Here is a 12,195-nt window from a genome sequence, read left to right on the forward strand (position 1 = left end):
GAAACTATGTTATCACCACAACTTTGGAGAACATCAGAAGACATAGAAGGATTTTATTTTGTACATATATATTTTCATTGGTCATGAAGTCTCTGTGTTGCATAATTCTATGTTTTAAAGATAGCAGATAAACTAAAAAAAGGGATGAGAGAGTAAGAAGACAAGTAGAAAAAAAGGAATAAAAGGAACAACAGAAAATGAGGAAACAGATGAGAAAGAAGTAGAAGCAAAAATGGAGAAAATAATAAGAGACTGATTTCAGAAGAATTGTGGCAAGAGAGTTCCATTGTTTTCCCCCTTGAAGTTACAATTTGAACAGCTATAATTTATCAAAGGACTCCCTGTTCAACACACATTGTGTCTGAGAGATCCACACATTGAAATATCTAGAGTTGGATTTGTTGAAGAGAATGAGGGAGGAGAGAGGGGATAATAGCATAGACAGGTGCTAAGGATGTAGCCCAGAGCTCACTGCAGGTCTCATAAGAGAGGAGGAATCAAATTGCTACCTGTACTCTCTGCAAATAAGGAGGAGCAGAAATTCAGTGAGCATGTGTTCCTCTGAGGGGTGGTTGGTATACTCTGTGGCTGAATCCAGTGACCTTTCTAATGGTCATGATTGCCAGGAAGAAAAGCAAAGCTATAGGCCTGGTCTCCTCCCCACCTTACCTTTGCTCTCCCTCTTAGAACTTGCCCTACGGCTTATACTCCCAGAGCTAGTAGCAAGACCCAGAAAAGTTATGGCAGTGTCTGTTTACAGAGCACACCATCTATAGCCCAGAGAACTGGCGAGGCAGAAGCATTCTTTCCCCTGAGAAGCAGGCTAATCCAGTGACAGGGAGAGAGATACAGAAGTGAGATAGCTGAGGTATGGCAGTCACCGTTACTGGGAGAACAAAGCCACAAACACACCAGCCAGGTTCTCCCAGATCACCCCACGCCCACCCATCAAGGCTCTTCTGTTGGCAGCATCTGGTTGTAGGGGAAGCCTTAGATTTCACAAATTTGTAACCCCATTCCGCTTATGGGGCTGGTGCCCTATGAATGAGGCAACCTGGTAACAGAGGAAAAACATCCATCTCCTCAGGAGTATATGGTATTTTTCACCACCTGGCAGGGATCTGAGAAGCCACAGCAGTGTAATAGACACAGACACTCACACACACACAAACATGTGCATCAGCACCACCTACTGGAAAACAAGAGAAAGACTTTTCTTTATCAATCTACCAAAAACAAACACACAAACAAAACAGATATTCTCACAAAGGCCAAAACAGATAAAGAATCCATCAAATACCATGAAAACACAAGGTAACAAGGCAGCTCATCTCAGAAAGAACTAAAAAAATCCCCAGAAAATAAATTTAAAGACAGAAATGAGTGATTTAAGTGACAGAATTCAAGATTGCTGTTCTGAAAAGAAATTCAATAAGACATAAAAGAAACTGATAAGCAGCTTAATACACTCAGGAATAACATCAACAAATAAAAGGATTACTTTACCAAAGAGATTGAAATAAAAAAAAATTGGAGATGAAGAACTCAATAAAACAGAGATAAATGAACTAGGAACCATAGGAAATACAGCTGACCAAATGGAAAAAGGAATTAGTGACATTGAAGTGAAAAATCCAGAAATGATGCAGATGGAAGGAAAAAGAGACTTGAGAGGGAAAAATGGAAGGAAGGAATGAAGGAAGGGAGGGAGGGAGGGAGGAAGGAAGGAAGAAAGGAAGGAAGGAAGGAAGGAAAAGAAAACACTGAGAACTATCTGACTTCATCAGCAAGAGTAATATAAGACTAATGGGAAAGAAGAGCAGGAGAAGGGAATACAGAGCCTATTGAAATAAATAATCAACAAAATGTCTCCATACCTGTGGAAATAGCTAGATCCTCAATTCCAAGAAACAAACAGAATACTTACTTGTGTCAATCCAGAAAAAGCCTTCTCTGAGGCAGATTATATTAAAACTGTTCAAAATTAATGACTAAGAAAGAGTTCCCAAGGCAGCCAGAAAAAAGATGGTAACCTATAAAGCAAAGCCTATTCAATCACCATTGGATTTCTTAGCAGAAACCCTAAAAGCTAGGAAACAGTGGAATCAAATATTCAAAATAATGAAAGAGAGAAGTAAAAATTGGAAGTTATAAAATATTCATTGGGATGTAAAGTATTGCATAGGTAATATAGTCAGTAATGTGATAACTATGTATAGTGCCAGTTGGGTACTGAAAATATTGGGAAAAACACATGGTAAAGTATATAATTTCTAACCACTATGTTGTACATGTGAAAATGATACAAAATAATATTTAAAGTAAACTATAATTAAAATTAAAATTAAAAAAGAAACAAAGAGAAAAATTACCTGCTAAGAAGAACAGAAGCTGAGGGAATTTATCAAATTATGAGTAGGATTACTAACAGACAGAAGCAGAATATGCAACCCATTTTCAGTAAAGGATATTACAAACTTAAAAACAGCATAAAGTTTGAGCGAGGTTAAAGAACACTAAAAATAGAGAAGAGAAGAAGAAAACAAAAGCTATCATAATTTAGAAATAAACTCACAGCATAAGTAGAGATACTTTGTGATAACAAAAAGGGAGGTGGTCAAGATCAGAATTTGTAAAGAGAAATTGAGATAAAATTCATTCAGAAGAAAAGAACTACTGTATATATGAAACATTCTTTTGCATAGATGTAATAGAAATCACCTACAAAAATATTTTTAAAAAAACTGAGAAAACTAACTAAAAAAGAGAAAACAGAAGAAAAAAATCATAGAATACCACCAAACAAAAATAATGATAGAAACACAAGAGAAAAGAAGCAATGGAGACACAGAGATACCAGAAAACAAAAGATAAATGGCTATAGGAATATCTATTCATCAATAATCACCCTAAATGTAAATGTACTGACTCACCAATAAAAAAAAGAGTAGCGAAATAAATCTAAAAACAAAACCCAAGCATATGCTGTCTTCAGGTGACATATATCAGCCACAAGGATAAATATAGACTCAAAGTAAAAGAGAAGAAAATGACACTCCAAGCAAATGGCATCCAGAGAAAAGTGGGGAGAACCATACTTATATCTGACAAAATAGATTTCAAGATAGAAAAGATAACACGAAACAGAGATGGTTATTTTATAATGATAAAGAGAAAAATACATAAAGATGATATGATATTCCTCAGTACATATGCACCCAGACTAACAGAACAAAAGAGAGAAACTGACGAACACATAATTATGTCAAAAGACATAAATACCTCATTGACAGCTATGTATAGATCATCTAAACAAAAAATTAATAAAGAAATAATTGCCTTAAATGGCATATTAGACTAAATGGACAAAACCAATATTTACAGACATAGTCTTGGTAGAAAACAGACACATGGACCAAAGGAATAGAATTGAGAGCCTAGAATAAATCCACATATGTGGGCAAATAATTTGTGAGAAAGGAGCCAAAAACATACAATGGAATAAAGAATTCCTTTTCAATAATAATGCTGAGAAAAAAATGGAAAGCCACATACAAAAGAATAAATAAACTGCTAATTGTCACCACATACAAAAATTAATTAAAATGGATCAAAGACTTAAATATATGGTAAAACTCTGAGACAATAAAATATATAAAAAACCATAAGTACTAAACTTATGGACCTTGATCTCAGAAAAGATTTTATGAGTTTGACCTAAAAGTCTTTATCATGGGGCTGTAACAAATGAAAAAGCTTCTGCACAGCAAAAGAAACTATTAACAAAACAAGAAGAAAACCAACAGAATAAAAGACATTTACAAACAACACCTCCAATAAGGGGTTAATATCTAAAGAAGTTATACAACTCAATAACAGAAAACAAAGAATCCAAATTAAAAATAGGCAAAGAACCTGAACAGAAACTTCTCCCAATAAAACATATATAAATATATATATATAAATGCTTAATTTGCCCTGACTGATGTGGCTGTTGAGCATCATCCCAGAAAGCAAAAGGTCACTGGTTCAAGTCCCATCAGGGCACACGCCTGGGTTGCAGGTCAGGTGTCCAGTCATGGTGGCACATATGAGAAGCAACTGATAAGTGTTTCTCTCTCACATTGAAGTTTTCTCCACTTTATTCCTCCTTAGCCTTCTCCCTAAAAGTAAATAAATAAAATCTTTAAGAATAAAAAGATGCTCCACTTAATTATCTATCAGAGAAATACAAATCAACACTACAATGAGATACCACTTCACAAGTGTTAGAATGGGGATCATCAACCAGACAAGTAGTAAGTGTTAGAGAGGCTGTGCAGAGAAAGAAACTCTCATTTTGCTGGTAGAATGTACTGGTACATCCATTATGGAAAACAATTTAGGTTTCCTCAAAAGAATTAAGAATAGGGTTATTATATGACTTAGCAACTCCTCTTCTGGGTATCTACCTGAAACAATTGAAAACATTTATTTGTAAAGATATACATACCTCTATGTCATTGCAGCATTATTCATGATGGCCAAGACATGGAAACAACCAAAATATCTTTCAATAAGTGATTGAACAAAGGAAATTTGCTACATATATACAATGTAATACTACTCAGCCATAAGAAAACATGAACTATTGTCATATGCAACAACATGGATTGATCTTGAGACTATCATATTAAGCAAAATAACTCAGACATAAAGAGTCAAGAATCATATGATTCCATTCATATATAGGATATAAAAGTGAAAGCAACAAATAAAAAAACAAACAAACAAAAACTCATAGACATAGACAAAAGCATGGTGGCACTGGAGGGAAGATGGGTTGAGTGATAATAAAGGGAAAAAGGGGAAACAGGTAAAATATAGGTAACAGAAGGAAATTTGACTTTGGTTGGTAAACACACAATGAAATATACATATAATGTATTATAGAATGATACAGTTGAAACCTATATCATTATATAAACCAATGTATCCCCAATATTTTTTTTAATTTTCACCCAAGGACATTGTTTTCATTGTCTGTAGAGAGAGAAGAAGGGAGAGAGAGAGAGACACTGATATGAGAGAAAAACATCAATTGGTTGCCTTCTTGTACAAACCCTGACTGGAAATTGAACCCACAGCCTTTCAGTCTCTACAGGACAATGTTCCAATCAACTGAGCCACACTGGCAGGGCTCACCTCAGTAAACTTAATTAAACACCTTTAAAAAGAAAACAATAAGAGGAAGATTAAAGAACAATTGTTTGAATATCACAAATAGGAAATAAACATTGTCCAGATTTTTCAGCCAGCATTCTTAGTATAACTTTGGAAATTCAGAACTCCTTTTGAAAATGAAATATAGGAGGAGAGAGATGGTGGCCAAGTAGGTGAAAGCTGAGTCCCCTCACTCTTGTCCCCAGTTCAGATACTTGGATGATTTTCCAGAGAATAAACTGAACATTCAGAGGAATCTTAGATGATATGAAGTTTGGAAGCCAAGAAGTACAGAAAATGCTTCACAATGGGCAGTAAGGAGATTTTCTAAGTTGAAGGGGAAATACACTGTGCATGGTACCCTGTAGCCCCAGAGAGCCTGGTCAGAAATTGCAGCTCTGCAACTCTCTCCCCTCCCAGGGACTTCTCTGATCCAGAGAAGCCCCAGACCCAGGGCAGAAGTGACTTAGATATACAAATTCAGGGAGATCCAGGCTACTCATGTACACAGTGAGGAGCACACCCATAGCTTTAGTGGCAAATGCCAACTGGGACAGTGCCAGAGAGAGAGAGAGAGAGAGTGATACTATCTGCTCCTGGGTCAGGCAAAGGAAGCAGGTTGTTGCCAGCCATGACTGGGACAGACTTTTGGCTTTTTGGAGAGGTGATGGGTAAGGAAAGCTAGACAGTGATTCAGTGCTACAGTGGGAGTGCCCAGAGAGACTTTCTAAAAAGGGAGCTGAGGCATACTGCATAGGAACCCATGTGCACCTGCTCTGCCAGCAATGGGAAATTATTGAGGGTGCAGTTTGCTCCCACTGAATGCAGCTGGGCAGATACACCAGAAAGGTACACATCAAGGGAATTTTTTTGGCCCCAGCCTGGTGCAGCTGGCAGGCTGCAGGCTACACAGAGTGGAGAGTTTGGGACTGTGCCTGCTGTAAGTACAGTGGGCTGGGAATTGGACAGGTGGGAGTTGAGCACCTGAGATTATTTACAGCCAGACAGAGTCCCCTTTCCTGGTGGAAATCTAACCTCTATGAAAGGAAGGACATACCCATTCCCCACCTCCTGCAGGGTTGCAAGCAAAATAGGAAGGTCAGGCTCAAGAACCCTGCAGGATGCATATCCATAAGAGAAAGACAAAAAGGGAAAGTCTTAAGGGGCCCATTTTGAATTTCACTCAGGCAGACAAAATACACTGGTTCCTAAGGCCTTGTTTGACAGAGGCCAGCAAGCAAGGAGATCAGAAATTGGTGAGGTGAGTCCCTGTCCAGCCTCAGCTTGCACACAAAGCTGCTATAAGCACCAAGCAGGAAATAGCTGACCCTCTTGCACAGATTGGCCCCTCCATTGAAAGAGACAGCTAATTCATTAGACACTATACATTATTGGAAATAAGCTGGGACAGACCAAGCTATTGGTCTGTCGGTGCAGGCGCAGCGGGAACACTGCCACAACTTTCTCAGAAGACTGAACAGTGCCTCCTAGGGAAGTCTCAGAGGTCCCACCCTCCCAATCACAATAGAAGCCCCCTCTAGAGGCAGGTAAAAGTGATACAGGCAGTGCTGCTAGAAGTTGGATGATCCACCCCAGGGTCCTTGAGTTGAAAAAAAAGCTAGAGGTGCATCCAGAAAGAGAAGGCAAACACTACACTTTGCTGAGACAAATTCTACCTCAACTTCAGAATTTGTGTTATTTTTTCTCTTCTGCACAGCCTTTTAATACTTCTACTATTATACTGATTGTACTCCAATGAATTCACTATTGTTCTTTTTTATTTCTCAGTGTTTTTATTTATATTTTTATATTTTTTATTTTATTTTAATTTCAAATCTCACATTGCACCCTTCCTTGCCTTACTCCATTTTGCCTTCTTCCTGCCCTTATTTTCATTGTAAATTTTATTTTCCCCCATTCTATACCTTGTTCCTATTCCTTACTCTTACTATTTCTCCTCCCTCTGTCCTCTCAAATCATTCCTCCTTCCTTTAGTCTGCTCACATTCTTTTTCCCCTTCTTATAATATTGTTTTAAAAAGATTTTATTTATTTATTTATTTATTTATTTTTAGAGAGGGAAGGGAGGGAGAAAGAGAGAGAGAGAAACATCAATGTGTGGTTGCTGGGGGCCATGGCCTGCAACCCAGGCATGTGCCCTGACTGGGAATCGAACCTGTGATACTTTGGTTCTCAGCCACACTCAATCCACTGAGCTATGCCAGTCTTCTTATAATACTCTTATTTTTTTCCACCTTTATAAATTGTGGCTTGTTTGTGTGGATATTGTGGTTATTGCTGTTTTTCAACTGTATTGCTATTTGTTCACTATTTTTTATTTTAAATATCATAGGTTACTCTCCTCCTGTCCTGCTCCATTTGTCTTCCTTCTGCCTATGCTTTTTTGAGTTTGGAATTTTATTTTTTCCCTTTCTTAGCCTCAGATTCTATTTCTTACTCTTATTGTTTCTCCTCTATATCCTTTCAAAATCATTGTACTGTAGAAATCTCATATTCTATTTTCTCCTTCATATAATATTCTTATTCTCTTTCCACCTTTATTAATTTTTGTTCAGTGTTTGTTGTTATAGACCCTGTTGTGGTTTTCTTGCAATTTTGTTCCCTTTAGTACACTACTTTTTAAATTTTATTTCAAACCTCATATTATACTCTTAGCTTTTCTTACTCCATTTCCCATTATCCTTCCCTGTTTTACTTACAGTTTTTATCCTATTTTCTCCCTTTCTTTGACTTGTTTTTATTCCATACTTTTATTATCTTTCCTCTCTCTTCCCATGCAAAATGATTTTTCTCCTCTTTAGTCATCTCATATTCCCTCTTTCCTATTTTATAATATTCTCAATCTCTCCAACTTGATTAATCTTTCCTCAATGGCTGCTTATGTTGCTGATGTGGTAATGGTGGTATTTTTACTGGCGTGAGTTTGCTTTGCAGTAGTATTGCTTTGTTAACCAGTATCTGTACAGCAGCATACAAGATGTGGAGGGGCATGTGATTCACAGTTAGCCAGCTGGAGGGGAGAACCCAACAATGAATGAGCCATCAATAATCAAAGCCTAAGTATAACAGAGCATGCATAAACTGAATAAAGGGCAACCCTAAAGCATCCAGATCAGGAGGTCAAAGAGACTGCATGACTGAGTCCTACAGAACTTCTACCACAGAAGTCCAACCCACAAAGACAATCAGGCAAAGCAGAGCAACTTGAGATGCAGAAACAAACAAAAAGAGTCACCTAAAATGGGGAGACAAAGAAATAACTCCCAATCAAAAGGAAAGTCAGACTCCCCAGAAAAAGAACTAAATGAAATTCAGGCAAGCAATCTGTCAGACATAAACTTCAAAATAATGGTTATAAGGATGCTCAAGGAACTCACTGAGAACTATAAGGAACTTTGTAGAAGCTAAGGTCCTATAGAATAGAACTTAGTGGGAACTATAGCAGTATGAGTAAGGATATAGAAAATATAAATAAGAACAAGGAAGAAATGAAGAAGACAATATCTTAAATGAAAAACACACTAGAAGGAACTACACATAGGCTAGATGAAGCAGAGGACTGAAGCAGTGAACTGGAAAACAATGTAGAAATAAATACCCAGGCAGAGCAACAAAACAAAATAAGACTCCGAAAGAACAAGGAAAATTTAAGGGAGCTTCAGGACAACATGTTACATAACAAACTTCAGATCATAGGAATATCAGAAGGAGAAGAAATGGAGGAAGGGGTAGAAAACTTGTGAAACAATAATGGTAGAAAACTTTCCTAATGTGTGGAGGAAAAAAGTTACGCAAGTTCAGGAAGCACAGAGGGTACCAATCAACATGAACCCAAAGAAACCTACTTCAAGACACATCAAAAATAAAGTGGCGAATTTTAAAGACAAAGAGAGAATCTTAAAGATAACAAAAGAGAAACAACTAGTAATATACAAGGGAGCTCTGATAAGGCTATCAGCTAATTTCTTAACAGAAACACTGCAAGCCAGAAGGGATTGGCATGCAATATTTCAGGTAATGAAAAACAAGGACCTACAATCAAGACTACTCTATCCAGCAAGGCTCTCATTTAAAATGGAAGACAAAATAAAGAGCTTCCTGGAGAAAAGAAGGCTAAAAGTGTGCATTACCACAAACTGAGCACAGAAAGAGATATTAAAGGGACTTCTGTGAAAAGGAGGGAAGGCGAGGGAGAGAGAGAGAGAGAGAGAGAGAGAGAGAGAGAGAGAGAGAGAGAGAGTAAAAGGTACAGAAAAAATGGCAATGAATAAGTACCTATCAATAATAACCTAACATGTAAATGGAGAGAGGACCCAAACAAATAAAATCAGAAATGAAAAAGAAGTTACTACCAATACCAAAGACATACAAAGGATTATAAGAAATTAATATGAACAACTATATGCCAAGAAATTGGAATACCTGGGAAAAATGGACTAATTTCTAGAAATATACAATCTTCCAAATGCTCAATCAAAAGACAAAGGGCAGCTGAATGGATAAGAAAACATGACAGATATATATGGTCTACAGGATACCCAACTCAGAACAAAATATCAAATAGGTTGAAAGTGAAGGGATGGAAAAATTATTCCAAGCAAAGGGACACAAAAAGACAACTAGGGTAGCAATACTTATATCAGAAAAAAATAGACTTTAAACAAAAGCCATAAAAGGAGACAAAAAAGGTCACTATATACTTAAGAGAGTAGTCCAGTAGGATGATATAACCCTTTAAACATATATCTACCCAACACAGGAGCACCTAAATATGTAAACACAATCTTAGAGGTCCTTCAAGAAAGATATTGATAACAACACAGTTATCATAGGGGGTTTTAACATCCTACTGTCAAAAACTGGATAGATCTTCCAAACAAAGAATCAACAATATTGTGTCACTGAATGACTCTAGATCAAATGGACTTATTGATATACACATATAGAATGATTCACCCGAAAGAAGCAAAATATACATTATTTTCAAAGGCACATGAAACATTTTCAAAAATAGACCATATGGTATGATACAAAAGAAACATCAGCAAATTCGAGAAAATTGAAATCATATCAAGCATTTACTGAGTTCACAATGGATTGAAACTAGAAACTAACCTCAAGAAAAAAAAATAAAAAACATACAAATAAATGAAGACTGAATAACATGTTAAATAATGAATGGGTCAACAATGAAATCAAGGAGTAAATAAAAAAGTATTCAGGAACAAATGAAAATTAACACACAATAGCCCAAAATCTATGGGACATAGCAAAGGCAGTTGTGAGAGGGAAGTTAATAGCAATAGAGGCCCACCTAAAGAAGATAGAAAAAATCTTAAATAAACAACCTAACCTTGCATCTACAACAACTAGAAGAACAACAAACAAAGCCCAGAGCAAGTAGAAGGAAAGAAATATCAAAATCAGAGAAGAATAAAATAACATAGAGACTAAATAAACAATTTAAAAGATCAGTAAGTCCAGGAGCTAACTGTTGGAAAAAATAAACAAAATTGACAAACCTTCAACCAGAGTCACCAAGAAAAAAAAAAAAGAGAGGAGACCCAAATAAATAAAATCAGAAATGAAAGAGAAGTTACTATTGATACCAAAGGAATACAAAGGGTTGTAAGAAATTAATATGAAAAACTATATGCCAAGAAATTGGCCTACCTTGGGAAAAGTGGACATATTTCTAGAAATATACAATCTTCCAAAACTGAATCAAGAAGAAGCAGAAAGCCTAAGTAAACTGCTAACAACTAGTGAAATTGAAGCAGTAATCAAAAAACTCCTAGCACACAAATATCCTTGACTGGATGGCTTCACAGATAAATTTTATCAAACATTTAAGGAAGAACTAATTCCTATCCTTCTCAAAGTATTCCTAAAAATTTCAAGAACCTGGAAGTCTCCCAAACTCTTTTTACGAGGTCTGTATTATCCTAACTCCAAAACCAGGTAAAGACACAGCAAAGAAAGAAAACTACAGGTCAATATCACTGATGAACATAGATGTTAAAATCCTCGACAAAATATTGGCAAGCCTCATCCAGCAATACCTTCAAAAGATCATACACAATGACCAAGTGGGGTTCATCCCAGGGATGCAAGGATGGTACAATATGCACAAATCAATAAATACAATACACCACAGAAATAAAATAAAAGACAAAAATCACATGATCATATCAATAGATGCTGAATAAGCATTTGATAAAGTCAAGCACCGATATATGATAAAAACACTCAGCAAAGTGGGAATAGATGGAGCATACCTATACATAATAAAGGCCACATCAAGAAAACTATAGCCAACCTGATACTCAATGGGCAAAAACTAAAAGCTTTCCCACTAAAATCAGGAACAAGACAAGGATATTCACTTTCACCACTGTTATTCAAGATAGTATTGGAAGTTCTAGCACAGTGATCATACAAGAAAGAGAAATAAAAGACTCCCAAATTAGAAAGGAGGAATTAAAACTGTCATTATTTGAAGATGACATCATAGTGTACATAAAACCCTATAGTCTCCACCCAAAAACTACTTGACCTAATAAGTGAATTTGCAAAACAGTGGGGTACAAAGTCAATATTCAGGGACTGATGGCATTTTTCTACACTGACAATGAAATGTCAGAAAAAAAAACTAGAACAATCCCATTTACTATAGTAACAAAAAACAAAGTACCTAGGAATAAACCTAACCAAGAAGGTAAAAGACTTGTACTCAGAAAACTATACAACACTGAAGAAAGAAATTAAGGAAGATGCAAATGAATGGAAACATATACCATGCTCATGGATTGGAAGAATTAACAACATCAAAATGTCCATACTACCCAAAGCAATTTATAGATTGAATGCAGTACCTATTAAAGTACCAATGGTATATTTCAGAGATCTAGAACAAATATTTCAAAAATTTATATAGAACCAAAAACAACCTTGAATATCCTCAGCAATTTTG

The sequence above is a fragment of the Phyllostomus discolor genome, chromosome 7 (assembly GCF_004126475.2).
Source record: "Phyllostomus discolor isolate MPI-MPIP mPhyDis1 chromosome 7, mPhyDis1.pri.v3, whole genome shotgun sequence".
NCBI classification, from domain to species: Eukaryota; Metazoa; Chordata; class Mammalia; order Chiroptera; family Phyllostomidae; genus Phyllostomus; species Phyllostomus discolor.